The following is a 24,713-nucleotide window of genomic DNA, read 5'->3' as shown; positions in this document are numbered from 1 at the left end:
CCGGACATAGACGTCATAAACCCTTCCGAGGCGCAGGAATTATAGATCACTGTAGTTTCTTCTGGACCCGGGTTAGGGACAGTGTGCCCTCCGTGAGAGTCTTCTGAGGAAGCCAGTGTCTCATGGGTGTCCAGGCTTGGTACCATCTGTCCATCACAGGACACACAGACACACACACTCACACACCCTGGACAGGACACCAGTCCATCACAGGACACACACACACTCACTCACACACCCTGGACAGGACACCAGTCCATCACAGGACATACACACACCCTAGATAGGACACCAGTCCATCACAGGACACACACACTCACACACCCTGGACAGGATACCAGTCACTCACAGGATACACACACACACTCACACACCCTGAACAGGACACCAGTCCCTCACAGGACACACACACACAACCTGGATAGGACACCAGTCCCTCACAGGACACTCAGACACACACACTCACACACCCTGGACAGGAACCAGTCCATCACATGACAAACACACATTCACTCACACACCCTGGACAGGACAGCACTCCATCATAGGACACACACACACCAGGGCCAGTTTTCCCAGAAGCCAATTAGCCCAAAAGCCTGTCTTTGGACCCGAAGAACACAGGGAGAACATGCAGACTCCACACAGACAGCCCCCCCCCCCCCCCCCGGGTCCAGACCCGAGCCCGGAGCCCCCCCGCGCTGAACCCCTCCGTACAGACGGCCGCACACAGCTCCGTTGTTCCCGATTCCCGAGGTGATCTGTTAAAAGAAGCCGGTGTGTTGCCTCCAGGTGACATTTCCTACTGGAGTCAGGACAGGAGGCTCTTCTGTACACAGAAGGGGATGGGGGTGGGGAACAAGCCGCCCAGCCCTGTGGTTGAAGCCGATACCCCGGCTTCTCTCCAGACACAGCTGGGTGAGCTCCTCCAGTCAGTACAGGGGGCTCTACTGTACACAGAGGGTGGCGGGGGTGTGGAACAACTCCTTTGTTCGGGGCCTTGGGGCATTCTTGTTGTGAAAGGCGCTATATAAAAAAAACTGAATTGAAATTGAATCTTACAGGTTTGGGTTTTTCAGAGATCTTGTCAGAGATCTTGTCTGACGTGCCCGTTTCAAAAACGTAACGACACTCCTCACGTCCGAGCGCCGCCGGTCTGTGACGTAACGTATCCTTACACAACCATGACGGTTTCATCATGGACAGCACGAAAGCCCGAAAAGTGGTTGACGTTTTAATTTGGCAACGCCACGATGGATCCCAGTTTTTTTTTTTATTTTGGAGGCCAAAAAGGACAAAAAAGGAAACGTCCGGAGTGGATCGATGGTCATCTCTGCGGTTGTTCTGATGTTCTGAAAAAACAAAACAAAAAAAACGGCTCGCTTGCCCGGTCGTGTAGTGTTTCCACACCCCACGCAAATCAACTTCTCTTCGCCCCCGGGGGCTCATCGCCCGCAGCACCCCTCTCACGTGATAGGGGCTTCCCCCGGCTGTGACGTACTTACCCTACCCCCTTCCGCCAACGTCATACCGAAGGTCGCGCTTCGGGCCGCAGCGATGTTGACGGACTGTCTTGTAGCGTGAGAAGGGTTTAAATTTCGACTTAAGGAGTTGGCCATCGTTATATTTCGCGAGGTATCATACGGGGGGAAAAAGAACATTTATATTTATCAACCTACTAGTAATACTGGGTGGATGTCACGTTCCCCAAAGTTCAGTGCCTCTCTCTAATAAAGTAGAAACGTGACATTGAACTCCGTTCGAAACAGGAGAAATCACCAGGACACGATACAACTGACGTCCGGAAAAGAAAAAAAGAACTCCTATTCCCATTTGTAATGACCCCGTAGTGTTTTTCCCGGTGTGCGCTCATCTTTCGGAGACCCGTTTCTCTCTGGTGTTTTGCTGTTGGAATAAATGCCGAGGTGACCCTTCTGTGTGGAGTCTGCGTGTTCTCTCCAGCGGGTCGTTTCCTACACCGCAGGGGCTGATCGAACCGGGGTCTCCCAATCGTCACAGAAGTGTGTGTCATTTTGGGTGGTGGTGGGGGGGTGCATCGGGGATACTGCGCCCCGAGGGGATAACCTCTCACCTTACTCCGGACGAAGGGAGAAGACCTGTACCTTCACGAGTCCGGGTTGTGAAAACTTCTTCTGGCAGTTCAAAACGTTTCAAAGAGACTACAGCGCTACCCTGTTTTCCATTTCTATCGTGTATTATTATACAGTCATAAGTATCTGTACTGATCACAGATCCCCCTCTCACTACCAGGACTGAAGCCCAGTGCAGCACGAATAATAATAATAATAATTAATCCGTCTGGACTCTCCACTCAGAGCTCTTCCCAGGTCAGGGGGATCCCCTCCAGCCCCCCCAGTGTGCAGCCCCCACGTGGATGATGCTCCAGTCCGCTCAGCACACAGCAGCTCTCAGTGGGGAGGAGAGCAGAGGGATGGAGCCAGTTCAGAGAGGGGGGGTGATAAGGAGGCCATGATGGGTCAAGACCAGGGGGGGAATCAGGCCAGGATACTGGGGTAACACCCCTACTCTTCTCCAGAGACACCCCGGGATTGTTAACGAGCACAGAGAGTCAGGACCTCGGTTTGATGTCTTATCCGAAGGACGGCGCCTGTTTACAGTCCAGTGTCCCCCGTCACTATACTGGGGCATCAGGACCCACACAGACAGCAGGGTGAAAGCGCCCCCTGCTGGCCCCACTCACACCTCTCCCAGCAGCAACCTCAGTTTTTCCCAGGAGTCTCCCCTCCAGGTACTGACCAGGCTTCTACCTGCTGGGCTCCAGTGGGGAGGGGGCTGCTAGCTGGGAGCTGCAGGGTGAGATGGCTGCTGGGCAAACGATGGCTAAAGAGCTTCCTAGGACACCCTGGAGTTCGTGGTCAACTTCCTTCTCTTCAGACGGAGGTGGCTTGAAATCTGTCTCGTTTCAAGGAGTATTGGACACGATGCCCCCCCTGCTTTAGCCCCGCTAACTGGTGGCACGCCGACAACGAGGGCTCTCGGCCTCAATCCATCAACCACAAACTCTCCGGGATGAAAGAGAAAGACAGACTCTGTTCGTTCGTTTCGGGGGGGGAGGGAAAAAACCAAAAGCTTTTTTTAAAAAACATTTTAATGATGCTTAACAAAAGAACAAAAATTACAATACAGATTAATGTCAAGGGACACACCCCCCCCCCCCCCATCTTACGATCATCACAGGACCTTAAAATAATACTTAATAATACAAGGTCATGCAGACGATCTGAGGACTCAGGTGGAGATAATGTGAAAGTTTTCCACAGTCCAGTCTGGGGTCCCTCAGCTTCAGTCCAGACTGGGGTCTGGGGTCCCTCAGCTTCAGTCCAGACTGGGGTCCCTCAGCTTCAGTCCAGACTGGGATCTGGGGTCCCTCAGCTCCGGTCCAGTCCAGTCTGGGGCCCCTCAGCTCTGGTCCAGTCCAGTATGGGGCCAGCTCCCCTCAGCTCCAGTGCAGTCCAGTCCAGTCTGGTGTCCCTCAGCTCCAGTGCAGCCCAGTCTGGGGTCCCTCAGCTTCGGTCCAGCACAGTCTGGGGTCCCTCAGCTTCGGTCCAGCACAGACTGGGGTCCCTCAGCTTCGGTCCAGACTGGTGTCCCTCAGCTTCGGCCCAGCACAGACTGGGGTCCCTCAGCTTCGGTCCAGACTGGGGTCCCTCAGCTCCAGTGCAGTCCAGACTGGGGTCCCTCAGCTTCGGTCCAGCACAGACTGGTGTCCCTCAGCTTCGGTCCAGCACAGACTGGGGTCTCTCAGCTTCGGTCCAGACTGGGGTCCCTCAGCTTCAGTCCAGCACAGTCTGGGGTCCCTTAGCTTTGGTCCAGTCCAGTCTGGGGTCCCTCAGCTTCGGTCCAGCACAGCCTGGGGCCCCTCAGCTCCAGTCCAGTCCAGTCTGGGGCCCCTCAGCTTTGGTCCAGCACAGTCTGGAGTCCCTCAGCTTCGGTCCAGCACAGACTGGGGTCCCTCAGCTTTGGCCCAGCACAGACTGGGGTCCCTCAGCTTTGGTCCAGCACAGACTGGGGTCCCTCAGCTTCAGTCCAGCACAGTCTGGGGTCCCTCAGCTCCAGTCCAGTCCAGTCTGGTGTCTCTCAGCTCCGGTCCAGTGCAGTCTGGGGTCCCTCAGCTTCGGTCCAGCACAGTCTGGGGTCCCTTGGCTCCAGTCCAGTCCAGTCTGGTGTCCCTCAGCTCCAGTCCAGTCCAGTCCAGTCCAGTCCTTGGTGGGGAAGGCGACTCCGATCTTAGCTGGCACAGAACCAGGAAAGGAACCTGGAAAGAATATTGTTATTGCAGGTGTGAGGGACACAGACACGGACATCACCATGACATCAAACAGCAAGAGGAGACTCCTTCTTGAATCACAGACACGACCGGGCGGCGTCCCCCTGTCTGCTCACCTGCACCTTCTCTTCTTCTTCTTGTCCTTCCCGGCAGCCTGCTCCTCCTCTCCCTCGCTCTTCCTCTCCTGACACACGGTCTCCGCCACCTCCATCGGCTCGTCCTTATCATCTGTCTCCACCGACATGCAGCTCAGGGACTTTAAAAAGACGCACCAGCACTTCTGAAGCAGAGACAGGAGAGTCACGTTAAGACTGGACACTCCAGGACATGAACACTGCACTGAGAGAGAGAGGGGTTCATACACACACACTGACTGGACACTGGACAGGAGTAAAGAGAGAATCAGAGCATTACCCACTTTCTTTTTCTTCTGTCTCACAGGAGGTGGTGATTGGACCTCCTCCAGCTGGAGTCCGAGTAGGGAGAGAGGGGGCAGGAGAGGGACAGCACAGGGAGAGAAAGAGAGAGACAGGTGAGTCAAGTGTCCCAAGAGTACAGAGACTCTGCTGAGATCACACTCGCAGTGAGTGAGCCTGGGTGTAGCCCACTAATACTGACCCACTGTACACCATAGGACAGAGAAGAGGAGGAGGAGAGAGACACACTGCCTAGACACCACAGGACAGAGAGGAGGAGGAGAGAGACACACTGACTGGACACCACAGCACAGAGAGGAGGAGGAGAGAGACAGTGACAGACAGGGCTGACAAGACAGACAAGATGGCGAAACTCCACCACAGACAGGACAGGAGGCAGGGTGGGACCAGCACTGACCTTCTTCCTCTCTCCTGCCGGAGGAGCTGTCTCCACCTCCTCTTCCTCCTGCAAGTCAAGAGACAGGCTGAGAGAGAGACGGGCTGGTGGGACATCAGCGAACAGAGCTGAAGGCAGAGAGCCGGGGAGACAGGCCCAGCTGGGACAACGCAGGACAGACAGAGAGACAGACAGAAAGGAAGGAGAGAGAGACACAAAGATGAAGGCACAGAAAGACAGCAGGCAAAGAGAAAGATTGAGATTGAGGGACAAACAAACCGAGAGAGAGAGCGGAAGGAGAGAGAGAGAGGAAGGAGAGAGAAGGACAGACAGACTGACAGACGGGGCTGAAAGAGAGAGAGACAGAGAGGCAGGGACAGACAGACAGCAGGACGAGAGAGAGACAGAGATCGAGGGACAATAATTTGGTTTCGAAATTTATTCTGAAAATATACAATCATTCACTCCTGAAAAATATCGAGTTCAAATTATACATTATGTACAATATTGTAATCAACATATGGCTAATCATCAAAATAAAAAAAAACTGTACTGGGGGACACAGCTGGCTGTGCTGTTCTGGACAGAACACACTGAGGTCCAGTTTCCACCTCCTGCAGGATCAAACAGCACCTCCACTGGCTCTCCAGTGAACAGAGGGACAGACAGAGAGGCTTCAGGCTGCAGGGTGACATTGTCTCTGTGAGCTGAAAGACAATCAGGACAGAGGATGATATAAGAACACACTCTGTCAAGAATATAGAGCCCTCTAGTGATCCTACTGTAGACCTGATCACCACCCACAGTGACGATCACAGTGCTGATACTGCTTCCATTAAGGTCCCTCACTGTGTAGTTGCCCTGATCAGCTGGAGTGAGGGAGCGGAGTGTCAGAGAGCTGTTCTGCACTGACACTCACTGTTCGTACCTGGGGCCAGGGAGCCCTGCACTGCTCAGTAAGACTATACGATTCCGGACAGATCGTGCAGGATCAAACAGCACCTCCACTGGACCAGCAGTGTGGAGGGGGGAGACAGAGAGGCACCAGGCTGCAGGCTGTGGACTTCTGAGTGAGCTGAAAAGGGACAGGTAGAAACATGTTGAATATTTAGTTTTACAACAATACCTTGAGTTTGGACTGCGATCAGCTTCATTTTGTATTTCAGCTGTGAAAATGCAATTTCAAAAATGCACGCCACAGTCATGTTAGGTTCAAGTTACAGTTGCATCACAACTCAATACATTTGCAATTCACTTCTGAGATAATTGTTCCTGGTGTTTGTGTTGTGTATGCCTTGCAATGGAGGGGTGAGAAATAATGGACTTATTACATTATAATGAATAATAATTGCTTACACTTATATAGTGCTTTTCTGGACACTCCACTCAAAGCGCTTTGCAGGACATGGGGACTCCCCTCCACCACCACAAATGTGCAGCATCCACCTGGATGATGGGACGGCAGCCATAGTGCACCAGAACGCTCCCCACACACCAGCTATGAGTGGGGAGGAGAGCAGAGTAATGAAGCCAATTCATAAATGGGGGTTATTAGGAGGCCATGATTGGTAAGGGTCAATGGGAAATTTGGCCAGGACACTGGGGTAAAACCCCTACTCTTTTCGAGAAACACCCCGGGATTTTTAATGACCACAGAGAGTCAGGACCTCGGTTTTACGTCTCATCTGAAGGACGGCACCTGTTTACAGTTTTTCCAGTGTCCCCGTCACTATACTGGGGCATTAGGACCCACATGGACCACAGGGTGAGAGTTCCCCCTGCTGGCCCCACTCACACCTCTTCCAGCAGCAACCTTAGTTATTATTGTGAAGAATGAAAGAATATTAGGAACATGAAAAGGTTGAATGTTTTAAATGCGTTTTTTTACTGAAACATCCGCTACAGAGATGCGCACACACGTCATTACAAACGCACACCTGCACAGAGACGTCCTCAAGCGCCTTGTTCACAATTATGGGCTCCAATAGGAACAAAAAACGCCAGCCTGACAACTCGAGCATTCAAACCAAGAACCCAACACGTACTTATGTTGGCAGCCTGTGCAGAAAAGCAGAAAGAACCACAAGCCTTCTCTATTGGGAGGAAAAACACACACTCCCTCTCTCACACTCCTGATTTCCTTAAATAGCTCATTCTTCATCTCTGGCTCCTACATACAGTATAGCAGCGCTCAGTCTGCTTTGAATAAGCCATAAATCTAAGATTTGTTTTATCTGTTCCTCTTGTCTAGGCCTAGAGCTGCTTTTCATAAAAGAGCTGTTTGCATAAATAGCTAGGGTTACAGCTGAAGACACCAGCTTCATCCCCCAGTGTGTTATACGTCGGGAGCAAGAGAAGAGGGCCAGGCCGTGCCTTTTCATAGATTTTTCTTCTGAAAAGTCAGTTTCTCAGAGGCAGATTTAGCCCCTCATGCATTGTAGAGAGATAGACACGCCCGCGCGCGAACAGTTAGAGCTGCACCCTCACACAGAGTCAGACCCGCACAGACACGTCCTCTTGTTTAAACAAATACACAAACCTGACGGCGCTCACAATGATCCAGACACACACACACACACACACACACACACGACATCAGTAGTCACTCTTGCACACTGGACCCCAACTCAGTCCTCACCTCCAGCTCCTGCAAACCGCTTCGAACAAACTGCATTAAGAAAATTAGGTTGCGTTCCGGTAGCAGGCCATCCTGGGCACCAGTGTGAGTTACACACTCATTTGTAAAAGCCCTTCCGCATCGTCGGGCATGCTTCACAGTGCTGGACCTGGGGTGTGGGTGCTGTCTGTGTGGAGTTTGCATGTTCTCTCCCTGGTCTGTGGGGGTTTCCTCCAGGTGCTCCAGTTTCCCACAGTCCAGGGACAGGCTGCCACTTTCACTGGGCAGTGCACCGTCACCGTGGCAGCATGGTGGGTCGGATCTGATTTCAGTCTTTATTTCCTTTTTTAGAGATCCTGTAACCAGGACCTGTTCACTGCCATGACGGACACAAGGAACAATAAAGCCGAAGTCTTGTTTCCCACAAGAAACAACAAAACCGAAGTATTGTTCGATGTGCCGGTACAAACTTTTAGGTTATATAGTCCTTCCTTGCTGCTTCAGACGTCATTCGGTGTTATGGTAAGGGGGGGGTCGTGGTATTTGGCCAGTTAAGAGACCCTGGCCAAATGGTCAGTTTAAGATTATGCCCCCTCGCATCTGGAATCCTTATCAGTTAACCCCCTTTCCTGCCATAAACCCCTGTTGCTTAGAAGTCTAATTTTCAGGCAGAACTGACTTAAGTTAACCCTATTTACATCTTGTCTCTTACTTCAGCCCTCTTCCATTTGCTAGTTAAAAGTTGTACAACCCATTTGTATGCGACAAAAGAAGCCAGTCTGTTTCCACCCGGTTTCGAACCGAGGGCCTTTCGCATGCGAGGCGAACATGATAACCACTACACTACGGAAACAGTGGTAAGATGTGCCCAGCGGCCCAGTGCTGAGCTTCGCCAATGCGTTTCAGCTGCTTCCAGTGCCTTTATTGGAGTGCGCTGATGGACCGTGCTCTCTCTCCAGAGACCAGCACGCCTGTCATGGACGGAGCAGGAAAGGCGGCGCCACATTCTACAGCCCTCTCCACGCAATCGGGCTACTGAAGTGGAGAAAATCGCCTCTCCAGAAAGTGCAAATATCATAGAGGTAGAGGTAGGGAGAGAGGAGGAGTACAAATTCAAGCAGAGGCCTGAGTGGAGCACTGTCGTATGGCCCTGACATCAATCCCTCAACTCTCTGCATAAAGCAGTGTCTTATGGCCATAACATCCCACCCCCACCACTCTCAATGGAAAGCACTGTCGTATAACCATGACATCCCACCCCCACCACTCTCTGCATAAAGAAGTGTCGTATGGCCCTGACGCCCACCCCTCCACTCTCTGCGTTAAGCTGTGTTGTCAGGCCCTGACATCCCACCTCCGCCACTCTCTGCGTAAAGCAGTATCTTCAGGCCCTGACATCCCACCCCCGCCACTCTCTGTATAAAGCAGTGTCATATGGCCCTGACATCCCACCCCCACCACTCTCTGTGTAAAGAAGTGTCGTATGGCCCTGACACCACCCCTCCACTCTCTGCGTTAAGCTGTGTTTTCAGGCCCTGACATCCCACCTCCTCCATTCTCTGTGTAAAGCAGTGTCATATGGCCCTGACATCCCACCCCCACCACTCTCTGTGGAAAGCACTGTCATATAGCCCTGACACCCACCCCTCCACTCTTTGAATAAAGCAGTGTCGTCAAGCCCTGACATCCCACCCCCGCCATTCTCTACGTAAAGAAGTGTCATATGGCCCTGACACCCACCCATCCACTCTCTGCGTTAAGCTGTGTTGTCAGGCCCTGACATCCCACCTCCGCCACTCTCTGTGTAAAGCACTGTCGTATGGCCCTGACATCACACCCCCACCACTCTCTGCGTGAAGCACAGTCATATAGCCCTGACGACCACCCCTCCATTCTTTGCATAAAGCAGTGACGTCAAGCCCTGACATCCCACCTCCGCCACTCTCTACGTTAACCCCTGTTAACTCGCTTGCTGAATGATCTCTCAAGAAATCCCTGGTGAGATTCAACAGGTGTTTTCTTCAACAGCCACTAAAAGTCTGATGACCTTCTCTGGATTTCCTGAATATGATGTAAAATTAGTTCAAATCATTTGGTAGTTAACAGAACAAAATGCTTTGGAGGTACATTTAAAACAGCAGAGCAACACTGTAGCACTTCGTGTGTGACTGAGTTTAATTGTGTAAACCTGTCTCTCTATGAACACGAGCAAAGAGTTCTCACTCAACAGAAGATTGCGATGTGAGCACAATAATGTAAGACATCTGGTGATGCCAGGGATTGAACTCGGAACTTCATACATGAAAACCATTGAACTACATCCCCTATGGCACAGATGGTGGAACTGACTTAAAGATGTGCATATGTTCACTGACCACAATCCACCCTTCAAGAATAATTGAAATGAATAATTTATTTTTATATCCAGTCACATGGGCGACGGTGGTTGATTCTTCAACGGGGGAGAGCGTTTTTCTACCTCCTTACTCGACTGTCTTTCAATTATGTTTTCCTTGAAATCTTTTTGCATCTTTTAAGTGCTTGCGATTAAATTACGCATAGAAAAACAGCAGTACAGTTGATGTTCATGGACCGATGCACACAACTCCAGTGATAAAGCCCTGTCTGTAAATATTGTAGAAGAACGTTAAAGGGCGAAACAACGCTCCAACCACGGGAATGGTAACAAGAAGGATCGTGTTCTTATTTAATATGTGCTTTTGAATTGCCTTGTCAATACACACAGGCTTTAGAGATGGACAAATAATTTACAGTGGTGTTTGTAAACAAAGATGGAACATGTTTTTTTCTATACCAGGAAGAAAGGAGCAGACTCTTAAACTTTAAGAGACAGAAACAATACCTCATCACAGCTAACACTAATTAAAACAACATCACAACAGAAGAGTGAAGCCTTGGGTGAATCAAATTAGTTTTCATTGGTCGTCTGTGTCTTCATAACTTTGTAGGTGAGAGAGAGGATTGCGAAAATGTGCGGGTGCTTCTTAGAAGTGTGTTGGTAGTACAGGTGACTTCCAAATAATTGAGCCGGGTTTTAATCCCGGCCAGTGCATCCCCAAACCTTTTCAAGACAATCATTTATCCGGTAGCACATCTCCTGAAACTAACATTCGAGGTAGGAAGCGTGCTCTTAAACACCAAAACACTCAAAAAGGAAGAAGCAGATCTCTGTACACAAGACAGTAGTGCGATATTAGAATTTCTGAGTTCTTGATGGATTCAGGCTCCTTCTCAGAGGTCCTTGCTCGCCAAATAACTTTACATCTGAGGAAGAGCACCACGGAAAAAAAACCCAACTCAACAAGCGAGCGTGTTGGTTGCTCTTGCTCTTAATGCAAGGAGCTGTTTTTTTTCCTTGCAATAATCATTATTAACCAAAAACAGCAGCACAGGTAAGTCGCATTTGTGATTATGTCACTTCTCTGCTTCAGCAAGGTCAATAAAAGACTCTGAAAGTAGTAAAGCAAAACTGAACTCAAAATCATATTAGGAATTCTGAGCGATATCTCCATACAGGTAATCCAATAAGAACGTTTAAATATTTGAATATAATCTCTCTATATATTTCGCTGCTTTTTACCCGGAGTAAAACTATTGGATTGAAGGAATGCTAACCGCTGGGTTAAAATGTATAGTTGTTATTTGGAGAAATCTGTAAACTCGTGATCTTATATGTTTTAAAAGACAGGACAGGGAAAAACGACAGTGCTGATTATTTTCCAGAGACAGAGCACTGATGACCTCTCCGAGCTGATTGATAAAGCCCACCCAGTGGATACTCTAGCAGAACGTCAAAGAACATTCACCTTTGTATCCAAAGAAACGACAGGAACAACATCAGGAAGCACAATCAATTCCCCTTTTAAATCTTTCCTGTAAGGTATGCTATGTGAATCCATGAAGTTAATCCTCTGATCTCTTTTGATCACGAACAAAGTATTTCTGATGGAGCGCTATGTTCAAAGATTTAATAAGCTTTACCCCTGCCAACGATTCGGCGTGAAGAATTAAAAGTTTCACAGACAAAAGCAGCTCACCACCACAGCCAATATTAAATGTACTTGCCGGTACACTATCATGTGCACTGCCTTAAAAGTGATCTCGGCAGACGTTGTTCCCTACATAAAGCTGAACGTGCCAAAGAGAATTTCTATTGAGAAAAAATATTTTTTCTGCCTTGATGTTAAGCCTGTCTTTTAGAAAGTCTATCTCTAAACACCTCCCGCAGCCTAACAAAAAGCGCTTTTACTGATTGTATTGCAGGTCTTAAAACATTAATATTTGGCAGCAGTGGGATTCAAACCCACGCCCCCAGAGAGACTGGAGCCTAAATCCAGTACCTTAGACCACTCAGCCACGCTACCTTCCTCCATACCCATCTTCACATTGCTGGCTTGGACTAGGGGGGGCTTCAGCTCTTGTCGTCAGATCTAATGATATCATGACATGTGGAAGTGACTGCACCTTCATCTTCCGAGATGCTTTCAATAACACAAACGCTACTTTCACTGGCACAAACACAGCAATAATGAAGGTGGTGGGATTCATCCTTTGTGCTGTTTGTAGGGGTGTAACTCTACGGTGATCTGCTGACTTGAAGAGCAAAAATCAAAATCCTCTGCTATTACTGTTGCTTTTTTCATAGTTTCTTCAAATCCTTCATTTGAACGTAGATTTTGAAGGATATTGATGATAATACCACATAAATTGTGGTTTTCTTGTGATCGCCAATTTTATTCAAATAACAGCCTTTTTTACAGTTCCTTGTGTGTTTCACAAGGTATAATAGCCCCCTTCGCATCCTCAGCTAACATATTTTAAAATTACAATAGCTTATACAGCATGCATGTTTACATTTATATTAAAATTAAAGTAAATATACAAGAATACATACAGTGCTAACCCAATAATTCTTGTCAGGTTCTGCAACAAATCTGCGTTGTTATTTTAACATGTTTCAGCTGAGGGTGCAACAGGAGTATAAATGAATTTTCCCGCCAGCCATTCAAAGACCAAATTCCATGAGTGAACATTATTTTCTCAGATGTTGCCGGCATTGGACTTTGCCGGTGGTATTGAATTATGTCCACAACTGTTGTAGTAGTTCCTTCTTGAAATTCGACACGTGCAAAGCACTCGTAATATCATAGGTGTTAAAGTTCGCTGAGTCTATTCGAGTCATGGTGTGTATCCCTGCCTATCATTGGGAGACGGGTAACTTTTTTACACTCAGATTCCAATCTTCAATGCTTTGTGTGAGAGCTTACATAACTTTCATTTTCTCACAATTTCTGACGATTGTTCCAAAGGGGCACCCTGTCAATTCCGAATACTTTTCAAAAATCTGCCTGCATGTTTGATTATTGTCATTTCACTTAGAAAAAGTTCAATATTGATCATAACTAAAGAAAATAATGATCACGAACAAAAAAGGGATAAAGATGCAAGTCGATCTTGAATCAGAGCTGGGTGAAACGGGCGTCTGTTCTGATATGGTTGTATGAGAAACAGGAGGAATCGCCAATCTCCTATAGAACATGAGTTGAATCAGGAGTGAGACATTTAGTATACTCGTGCATATGTCAACGCCTGACCTACATCGTAAAACTAACATTAAGTTGTCAGAGACATTCATTTATATACAAACAAGAGACAGACCAAGTAATAATTCTACATTAGTTCAGGTGGGTAAACCTGAACTAACTAACTAATAAACCTTTTAATAATTCTACATTAACGTGTCCTACATTGATCAGACTAATTGACATGGTCTGATTCAGAGCCTGTGCAGTTCGTGCTAATTACAACAAGGACAGTTCTGATCCCTCATCACCGAACTGAACACAAGTTCAGCTGTTCTCCAGTTTTGTTACGCATGGTTTTTCATTGCAATTGAGTTCAGAGCTGGAGCTGATCTCCAGACAGTACAGTGTTTTGGGTAAGTTGTCGAAATTCGCATGAGGTTGCAGACAACTTACCCAAAGTGTTTTCTATAGCTTTCAGGTGGAGTTCATTTATATAAAACAACGTAAGTGGTATAAACGCAACAAGCCAGACGGCAGTCCAACTTATAATTTTCTGACGCGAGGCCTGACGCGTTATTCATTATGCCACTGACCCTGCTATTGTAGTGCTAAAAAACACGTTTTCTACATTTATGTCTGTTCACTCTAAAAACTCTAAAAAGGACAAAGGGTTTGTGTGTCCCGCTAAAATTCCGCTTCATTTCGAATGCAAATAAAAACCGTTTTGTTCCAAGAAATCATAGATTTGTCACATCCTTCATACTATACTTCTCTCTTGTATTAGTAAAGCATTTTGATTTAAACTGAACAATATATGAAAGGTTTCATCTATACACTTACACATAATAAGTATACGAATAAATACTCGGAAGAAGCCGCAGCTCAGGTATTAGAGAGATTTAAAATCGGATCGGAGGATTTAGAGTCCAGACTGCAAACCAACAGCTTACACAGGTCTTTTATAGAACCCTTTTGATTTCCTCTACTTTGTCCCTGTGATGTCATTGTCCTGCTCGCAGCCGAGCCCGACACACGTCTGGTTTCTGTCGCTTGACGCACACCCTGCGGTCCATGCGGGTCCTAATACCCCAGTACAATGAAGGGGACACTAAACTGTAAACAGGTGCCGTCCTTCGGCTGAGACGTAAAACCGAGGTCCTGACTCTCTGTGATCATTCAGGAGAATGGTGGTGGTGGAGGGGAGTCCCCATTACCTGTAAAGCGCATTGAGTGGAGTATCCAGAACAGCGCTATATAAGTGTGCGTAATAATAATAATAATTATTATTATTATAATTGTAATGTAAAATGCAATAAAAAAAATATCAAACTTTGATTCAAAATAGATTAATGTAAAAACTGATAAAGCTAATGCTTTTTTCAGGGCTATAGCTGCAGCTGCGAGAAGGTTAAAAGCGCACAAGTGATCTGTCTTTCGTCAAAGTAATTGCCGGAGCAGTAAGACGCAGAGCACCATCCAGCAGCTGTAGACGATGTTCGGGGAAGAGCTAATTCTGTTTTTAGCACAGGGAGTGAGAATGAGCTCAGTCCGGCTCCGAGCAGAATCCATCCTGGTTTGGTTACAGTGCGCCTGAGGATCTTTGGATCGCAACGTAAAAAAAACAATTGCTCACATCGTGTGACTTCCACGACAGGAAGGAAAGATATCACTTAAAAAAATCAGAACTGAAGATTTGGATCCTGGGCCTCAATTTGATCAAATTATTAAAATAATAATTATTAAAATATCAAATTGTGTTTCTGCAACATTTCGTGCACAGTACGCCATTTTTATCTAAAAATAAAACAACAGTCACAACGAGAGCTTATACGCAGTCTGGGGTATATTCCCCTTTTATATTTTTGCCACTTTATATCGAACCTGTTATACTCCCAGAAGTGCACAGTAGCTTGTACAAATGTACAATTCACCACTGGTATAAACAGATGTGTGCCCTGTTTGCCTTTGTAAGCATTTGTTTAAAAAATAAGTTCACAATACGATAAAAACACAGAAAGCACAAACTTCGTAATACAACGATACAAAATCAATACCAAATCATTCTGCCAATTAAGTACCTATCCTTTGAAAACAGAGAACACCTTTATATCTACAAAAAACTTGACATTTGTATGTATTTTTGAATTACAAAGCAGACAGAGTAGTCCCTTAATTCAAAGATCGGATCTTGGCCAAAACAAGACAATCAGACGTGGGCTGAATTCGGAACAGGAACCTCTACTTCGTCGTTTATTGAACTTTTGATAAATGTCTGAATGAAACAGATTCGCTTTTTTAACTCTTTGATTAAAGTACACAAAAAGCACCTTCCTTCGAGCCGGAATCGAACCAGCGACCTAAGGATTCCCTACTGACTCCACTACAGTCCTCCGCTCTACCAACTGAGCTATCGAAGGGATGTCAAGCAATGCTCCCTAGCACATACTGCCCAATGTAGTGAAATGTTCCGGGTGATTTAAATCCCACTTCGACATCAAGTTTCCAACTCGTTTCCTTAGTCTTGTTTACCTTGAATTTAAGCCACGAACCAGGATTCTACTGTATAAACTTCCAGGGATATTACAAAATGTTTGATGGGGCATCAATCATTCCAGGCGGAAATTGACTCCTTTTTTTTCTCGAGGGATCATATTAAACATTTCATTAGTATCGAGAGGAGGATCACCATGAGACACAAAACAAATAGTTTCTTTCTGTCTTTATTAGAAAGTAGCGTTTGTGCAACATTAATAATATTTTCGTGGAAATAAAGAAGTTTCGAAATGTGGTTTTGAGTTAAATATTAGCGTGTTCATGTAATTAGTTTGTGTTTGTCATTACTATATATATATATTGCCATGTTACTAGAATTTGTAACTGAAGTTTACTAGTTGTGTTTTTTATGATGGTTAGACATTTGTTGATTACAATATTGTATATAATGTATAATTTGAACTACATATTTTTCAGGTGTGAATAGTTGTATATTTTAAGAATAAATTTCTAAAATAAATCATTGGCTTTATTTACTAGTTTCTACACCTATAAAAATCTTTCTTTGATGTATAATAGACCTTTAACTATATATGTATAGTAGTCTTCTAAATTTATCCGTATAATAGAACTACAACCATTTATGTATAATAAACATATAATCAATTTCATTCTAGACCAGTTACGGAGCACAGTTACACGTCTGGTATGCGTTCAATAGTCGTATATTCTACATCTTTTGCCCACTGGGATGTGCCGATTTTAACTTGGCAAACCAAGATACACATTTTCTAATGAAACCTTAATTAAAAGACAGTTTGTTTCTCGAAAGCGTGTTATGTAAAAAAAGAGAAAAACGAAAATATATGGATGGTAATCTTTCAAAGCTGAAGATTTTACTTTTGAAAAATTGACATTTTATGTACTGTATGCAGATGCATTCGCTGGTTTTAGAACTTTGCTGTACTTCCTGAATCATTTTCAGTATTATAAAGTGGGTGTAGATTTTTCTTTCAGGTTAGGACGCGAGTGTGTACATGTGTTTGATTTTCGTTTCACTGATTCTCATTGAAGATTTGGGAATTAACGACGAAAGAATCAGTTGCCTCGGAAAGCAGAAGGTTTGGTTCTCAACGATATTGAAGACACGCCCATGTAGAGCAGCGGGTGATGATTTGTGCTATAAAAGACCAAGTGCTCAAAGTGACGTCTGCGTTTACCGTTTAGACTTTTCATCTCGGGCGCACTTTTAGAAAGCAAAGATAGAGCAGTTGTGTTGAATCACATTATAGCAGCTGTCAGCAGAGTGGCGCAGCGGAAGCGTGCTGGGCCCATAACCCAGAGGTCGATGGATCGAAACCATCCTCTGCTATGTACACTTTATGCACGATTGATAAGCATACCATCAGTTTAATGAAGTGCATTAAAACTGTTTTTTTCTCTCGTGTGTATGAAAGCTTCACACTTAAGGTACTCTTTCATCTTTACCAATAGCAGATGCCCAAATGTATCTTTGGTTGTTCTGCGATCCTTCATAGTTTCCTCAATTCCTTCAAATGAACATCCATATCAAAGCAATTATGTATATATATATTACAATTAAGGTACATATTAAAAATATCAACGCACATTTGTATAATGCTCATTTAATAATGATTGTCAAGGATTGTCAAGTTCTCCAACAAATCTGTGTTCTAATTTTAAAATATTTTTGCTAAGGATACAACGGGTGTATAAATGAATTCTCCCAACAGCCAGTTAAAGAAAAATTCCACACGTGAAGATGGTTTTCTTGGACATTGACTTAGGTACTTATTTGTTTACTTGTTGTAGTTGCACACGAGTAAAACACAAAGATTTCCTGCCACATTCAAGAGGGTTTGCGAAGAAATCCCTTCAATTTTTAGCGGAGATTTTGTTTACATCATCACAATCTGAAGCACGTCCCTGAGTACGTTTGACCCACCAGCCCTTTGTTTAACAGCTGCACAGGGACACATTCCCGTTGCTTTTCACAACTCACATGTTTGTAGTTAAAGAAAATAAAATACTGTCATTTTCCTGCCAGCTGGCAGTATTTCTTCTGCACTGACTAAGAGTAACCAAGAAGTTCATTTCATCTTTCGCAGGCTGTAATCTACAGAAAAGGAAGTGAATACTTGTATTAAGCTAAATCAAGCCGACGGAGTTGCACTGCTGTTGTTTTTCTCCACTTTTCGTTAAAAGGAGAAAAAATCACTGGCATTTTTTGGAAGCATTTCTTCTGTCCTGAGAAGCAAGATTTGTATTTTATCTTTCAGAAGTTGTATGAATTTCTTGAAGTTCAGAAACAACTTGTTCCAGAAAAGAAATTAACACTTGCTTCAAAGTAAATCAAGACGTCGGTGTCTCTTGCTGTGTGTGCTCTTATCTGTCCATCTCTCTATCCTCTTCTCTCTGGCAGTCTGTGTAGAGTATCTGAAGGGGATGTAACACCACTTGGAAAAGAAAAAAATTCTCAGGAAAATTCTCAGGCAGAATAAAAAATCATTATTCTCTTCTCAGTGAGATTCACAGCTCAGACTCACACTCAGACAGGATCTCAACTCCGTACTGCTCTCTATCCTCACAATCCAGAACCAGAAGATATTCAGACAATCAGTGCTGCTACATGAACAATATCAGACAGAACAGCCTGGACTCATGTCACATTTCCCCCTTTTATCTTTCCTCCCAGCCCTCTTAGAGACATAGAAGAGCTCCTGGTTCTCCTCTCTGTGAACTGGGCTCAGGGGTCACTGATCTGGCAGTTGTGGGCTCTGTTCCAGGTCGAAAGCAAGAAGGATCTATTAACGCTTTCCAGGACTTCCAAACTCTTCAGTATTACTTTCTTTACTGTATGTCAGCCTCCCAAAATGTTTATAAATGTTTTATGAGTGTGGAATTATCTTATTATTTATATACAGTATTTATGTAATAAACAACAGTAGTGACACTATGATCGGTATATTGATTATTTGTAGCCTATGGTCCGATGGTCGTGTCTACAATAGTGACCATTTGACCAGTCTGTAGCTCTGAGCAGTGGGACTCAGATCACACAGAAGACCCGCCTGTGTGTGATTCCATACCAGCCCTGGGATTCAGCTACTCTCACAAATGTCTCACAGACCGTCTTATAAATTTACAATTAGATGAAGTCATGTAACAGTTTTACAGATAATTTAAATAATCAGACAGCAGTTTTGGCAGTGGATACATCTCCACATGGGAGAAAGGAACTGAAATATATGTGCTCACTGTAAAGTAGGAAGAGGTGGTCAGACAAGCAAAACAACTTTGCAGATAATGTGAAGTGACATTGTTTTGTGTCAATCAGCTCACAGATTTCGCTTCATGTGCCTTAAGCTGTGCAATTTGTATGGTTGTTGAATGAGATTGATTTCTTCACAAGCCCAGTCAATTGACAGTGGAGAGCTTGCCGACACACACCTTCATGAAGACTCTCTTCATTGTCAAGTCGCCTCCTTTGCATACAATAGTAGCACCGACACTAAGAGAAAGGATGAGAAATAGCGTTTATCAAGCGATTGCAGTGTTTGTTTGACTGAGGATCCTTGTGTGCTGAACTGGCCTCTGGAGAAGTGTAGTGCAGTAAAACAGAAGGTTTGTGTCACTCAAGATTGTTACAGAACAGAACAATACAATTACAATACTTTTATGAGAGTAAATATTACTGGTGCATCACAGTTCTTATAATGGTGAAAACAGGAGCACCTTCTCTACATTTTTGACTGAAGTATTTAAATGGAAAGAAATACTATCACTATGCAATTCATAAATGCAATTGACCTCCTCTAAATGTTCTAGTTTGATGAAACAATGTATGGAATTAGGTGACAATATCGGAATTCATTCAAATGCTCAGGATTAATTTTCAGCAACAAAAAAAGTGCTCGGAAATATTTTACAAGAATGAAACCTTACATTCACCTAAATAAACATTCACCATCTACATTAGCAGAGAACAGTAGGACAGAAGGTTAGTGTCACTGGACACTGCATCAGAGAGGCCGATCTCTTCTCCCTCATTATGCAGGCTTACCCACTCATGATGAACTGTCCTCCAGCGATACTCAGCTGCCATCATCGACTCAGACATGACGTTCATGTACATATTATACCTTAATATGGCACTGCGTTACAATAATTTGATCAAAACAACTGGTGAAAAAAAAGATAAAGACTTTGTCCAAAAAAGAAGCATTTATACCTTTCCTCTCCTACCAGCCATTACAAGTCACCTAGTTTTTAATTTAGAGCTAGATTAAAGCTCTAGTCTCTTTGGGGGTGTGAGTTGGAATCCCACTGCTGCCAAATAAGAAGCAAAAAACACACATTTGCTGCAGAAGTAACAGGAGAATTTGTGCCATTCAGCCTCATAGCGTGATGTCATTTTCTCAGGCTCATTTTTAGATGCTTGTGATCGAATCTATGATTCTTATGAGTGTGCCCTCCATAAAGGTAGCACAGATATAACGTGCCAAGTTTTCAGAGAATCGCATTAAATACAGGTCAGAAGAAGGCGACAAAGTGTCCGCTAGGCAGTTCAGCTATTTCAACGGTGTTCTCTGTTGTTTAGGTCCAGAATGACACCCGTTACAACCAGGAAACACACAGTGTCAGGCATCAAAAAGACTTCCCAAAACCCTGATCCTCTCCTTGATCCGGTGATGGCATCCAGACATTTCCTGCAACAAAGCCAGGATACGGTCTTCAACAACACGAGTGAAAGGCTAATTCCCAGCTTTTGCAATCCTTTGCAAAGAAGGACCGCATGTGCTCAGTGTTAAATGCGCTGTTCATTATTATTATTAATAATAATAATCTATACATTATATAGTGCCTTTAAAGGTGGCTTTTCAAAGTGCTTTACAGAATGAAACCAATAAAGTTAAAAAATACACAAGATAAGCAGGATGAGAATACACAGTTAGAGGAGACAATAGGTGGTGGTATTAAATACAGTAGGAACGGAGGGGTAAAGAATAGTTCATTAAAGGCTCTTCTAAAGAAGAGGGTTTTGAGTCTGGATTTGAAGGCGTTTAGAGAAGGTGACTCTCTGATATCCTTGGGAATAAAGATCTAGAGCTTTGGTACAAAACAGGAGAAGGCCCTGTCACCCATAGAGTGTAGATGGACTGGGGGACAGATAGGAGACCAGAATTAGAAGAGCGAAGGTTGTGAGGTGGGGAGTAGGGCGATAACCCAGACAGGTACTGTGGTGTCAAGCCATGGAGAGCCTTATAGGTGAGCATGAGGATTTTGAAGTTGACAGGAAGCCAGTGCAAGGAGTCCAGGACAGGAGTAATGTGATCACAGTCCAGTGCTAATTTCTTTCTTGTGGCTGCTGGTTCATTTTCAACTGTGGACTCTTAAGAAGTCCTTTATTTGACTTGATCAACACTGATCCCTAGAGGATTTTGAAAGGTTGAATCAGAATGATACATGACTCTGGTGGGACTCGAACCCACAACCTTTGAATGACTTCATTCTATCAAAGTCAAAGCCTAGAAGTCCAATGCGCTCTCCATTGCGCCACAGAGCCAACCGATGCATCGCTATATAAAACAGCTACAGAAAGCTGTAACTCATGCTTCTCCCGTTGTCTTTAAATTAAGCTCCATAAATATTGACAATGAGTGGCCTGTTGTCTACGAATAGATACCGCTGGGATTCACACCCAGGGTCTCCTGGTTTTTAGTGAGGCGTCTTAACCAGCTAAGCCATGGTGCCAAACCTGCTAAATGTTATCCACAACTTCAACCACCTGTGAGAAACGGGCAACTGCAGTGTTACGCCTGCTGGCTCAACAGATAATCCTTTTCGAAGTTTAAGGAGAGGATTTCTTTGTCAATTCAATTAAACATTTTAGAAATGCTGAACGATTGATGTGTTTCACGCGCAGAAATATTTTATCGTTACGTACTTTTTCTGTGCAGTAAGTTCTCCTTCAACTCCGCCCAACAACAGAGGTCGTTTTTAATACAGGAGTAAAGGCACACTGCACATCAGCAAAACATCCCGTACAGGTTTAGGGAGAGCGACATCAGTGATTGGAAGGTTGGAAGTTTCGGGTCACTTTTTTATTATAGATTCAAGCAGCCCTGAATACCTTTTCAAGAAACATTTCAGAATCCCAGTCACGTCCAGTATGATTGCTACACAGGTCTACAGTATACAATCAGAATACTGTTTGTGCATTATATAAAACACACCGCCCAAAGCATTTCTAAAACAGGAATTACATGTTTCTGAATGGCCCTCCTTTATAAATAAAATAAAAGGTCTGAAGCCTGCTCCAAAGAAGCACTTTATTCAGAGCTGACAAAGATGTGATAGGAAACATCTCGGAAAATGAAGATGCAGTCATTTCCACGCGTCGCACAACAAGAGCTGAACCCACCCGACGTTCTCAAGAGAGTAAGGTGTAAGGAGTGTGGCTGGGTGGTCTAAGTGCTGGGTTTGTGCTCCATTTTCTTCGCTGGGTTAGGTTTGAATCTTGCCACTGCTAAGTGTTGGTGGGTTAAGACCTTCCTTCTATTGCGACGTCAATGGGTAAAAGCTTTGCTTGGCAGTCTGTCGAGAGACTGAACTAGGTGTTTCAAGATAGTCTTTGTCAGCTTAACATCAAGGCATAAAAAAACCTCATTTTGTGTTCCCAACAGCAATGCTCTTTGGTCCCTTCAGCATTATGCAGGGAACAACATCTGCCGTGATCACTTTTGAGTCAGTGTGAATCGTAGTGTGCCGCAATTGTTTTTAAAATTGGTTCTGTAGTGTAAGAAAAACTGGCCGTTCAGGGACGCCAAATATGTAACTGTAGTGGCTCTCTGAAGGCACCAGTTCTGTAGGGTTTGGGCATTTACTGAGACAATTATTTATTGTAGCAGTAAATCACAAAGTTGATTCTTTTGATGGCTTTAGAGTCCAACCATGCGACATAACTCAAACAACGCACACACACAGGTGCTAATACACGAGGATACATTTATTAATACATAGAATATGCATGTAAACCTAACAGATCTTATCGAGAGGGTTATCAGAATACAAAAGATATATATTCAATCAGTTACAAAGTGTTACACATATCAAGAGGACATACGTTCAGTATATCATTCATTAAGACCGTTTCGTAAAGTGAACTTGGTTACAACTTCTACATTAGATACTCAAAACAAGTACATAACTCTTAGGAATTAAATTGATATCAACTGGTTTGGATAACAATGGAATTCTCGAGCTGTAATGCAGTGAAGTTGAATACTCATCCAATTTCTGGGGATTCAGATCTCCTGCGGGCACAAACAAACAGTTGCAGGCTGTTGCTGTCCAATCCGCGCTCTCTGGCTCGGTGCCAGGCTGTGCTGTGCGGCTTGTGACGGTGCACTGCTGATGCTCACTGTTGGCTTTAACTAGCAAAGTTTGTGCACAGGAGAAAAGATGACTGTGGGTCCCAGAAAGTCAGGAAGAGGACCGGTTCGTTCCTGATGAAGAGCTAGTTCTGAATAGTGATTCAGCTGTCCACAGTTCCGACCTGTTCACGAGGCCTGCTGCTGGTTACTCTCTGGCAACCTCCACTCTAGACTCTTAGAACAAAGGAAAGTTCTGGCACTCGGACACACTGGCCGTTCCGTGGTTGTCCGAGCTGAGTCTCAGGATGGTCAGGAGGCACGCTGCGAGAATGTCCTGCCCTTGGGAGCCTTCTGCTCCTGGGCCGTCCTGCCCTGGAATTCTCCTTTGAATTCCCTTTAGAACAGTCCACAGAATCCTCTCCAGAATCTTACTGAATCTCCCTGAATCTTACTGAATCTCTCAGGCTCTCTGTGTTGCCTGTTTTTACCTGGAGGAACTTCAGCTCGTTGATTGGCTGAAAGTTCCATGGGCATCAGAGTCCCACGTGGGTTACTCGGCCCTACCAGCCCCTGATTGGTTGATCAAGGTGAAATATGAGTCACTTACTCCTGACACTTAGGAATGCAGTCCAGATGTCCAACTGGCACTCCCTAGACAGATAGGCACCAATGGATGACCATTGATCATGATAGCCAGGCTTAGCTAAGTGCATCCCCTTTGGGAGCTGTCCTTATCAGGAACCTTAAATCAGCCTGCATGAATAGTTTCTCTGTGGCTGCACCACAGAGATGAACACAGAAATGGGGCCTCATTTGGGAAGGCTCAGAACACTTAATTCTTTCTTATTAATAAGCCTCGCCGCTACAGTAGGCATGGTGCATTTGTCTGTGAAACTTGAATGCTGTGCTTTTTCACGCAGAATCATTGGCAGGAGCAAAGCTTATTCAATCTTTGCGCACAGCGCTCCATCAGAAATACTTTGTCCAAGTTTTGAAAAGATTGTGGGATTCTCTGCACACGCTCACATCGCGTACCTCAGACAACACCACCATTCGATGGGAAATTGATTCTACTTCTTGCAGTTGTTCCTGTGGTTGTGATAGTTACAAAGTTGCACTTTCCTCCACCTTCTGCTATAGTATTCATTGGGTGAGCTTCATCAATTGGCTCAGAAAGGTCAACTGTGCTTCGGAAAAAATCAGCAGCAGTGTCTTTATTTTGTCGGTGAGTATGGCTGTCTTTTAAAGCACATGAAAAACACGAGTTTGTGGATTTCTCCAAATAGCAACGAATTCAGCTGTGCAGAGCCTTACTGCTTTCAGAGGGTCTTTTACCGACGCTGCTGTAGTAGAGAAGTGACATAATCACAAACGCAACCATTTGTGCTGGCTGTTTAACTAAGTATTAAGCTTTTTTAACTATCACATGATTTTAACTAATTTAACATCATCTCCAGAAGAGCACCTCGCACTGCTCACTGAGCTGATGTATGTGCCCATTTCTCAAAAAATTAAATATCATCTGAACTGATTTTTTT

The 24,713-nt window shown here is 44.8% G+C and overlaps 4 non-coding genes and 1 pseudogene across 4 annotated transcripts; 1 reads left to right on the top strand and 4 right to left on the bottom strand.

The window, feature by feature from the left end:
• The window catches only part of LOC138242338 (zinc finger protein 850-like), a 1,462,105-nt pseudogene that overhangs the window by 41,656 nt on the left and 1,395,736 nt on the right, over positions 1–24,713 (top strand).
• Positions 8,520–8,592, bottom strand: trnaa-cgc (transfer RNA alanine (anticodon CGC)). Its single transcript has one exon. It is a non-coding gene; the product is annotated as a tRNA-Ala (tRNA).
• trnal-uag (transfer RNA leucine (anticodon UAG)) lies at positions 12,043–12,124 on the bottom strand. The gene has a single exon. It is a non-coding gene; the product is annotated as a tRNA-Leu (tRNA).
• Positions 15,615–15,702, bottom strand: trnay-gua (transfer RNA tyrosine (anticodon GUA)). The gene is given in 2 exon segments: positions 15,615–15,650; positions 15,666–15,702. It is a non-coding gene; the product is annotated as a tRNA-Tyr (tRNA).
• trnar-ucu (transfer RNA arginine (anticodon UCU)) lies at positions 21,267–21,365 on the bottom strand. The gene is made up of 2 exons: positions 21,329–21,365; positions 21,267–21,302 (listed from the first exon to the last, which is right to left on the bottom strand). It is a non-coding gene; the product is annotated as a tRNA-Arg (tRNA).

This window comes from Lepisosteus oculatus, chromosome 14, assembly GCF_040954835.1.
Source record: "Lepisosteus oculatus isolate fLepOcu1 chromosome 14, fLepOcu1.hap2, whole genome shotgun sequence".
Taxonomy (NCBI): Eukaryota; Metazoa; Chordata; class Actinopteri; order Semionotiformes; family Lepisosteidae; genus Lepisosteus; species Lepisosteus oculatus.
Note: the sequence above shows the minus strand (reverse complement) of the source record. Positions and strands in the feature narration are given on the sequence as shown.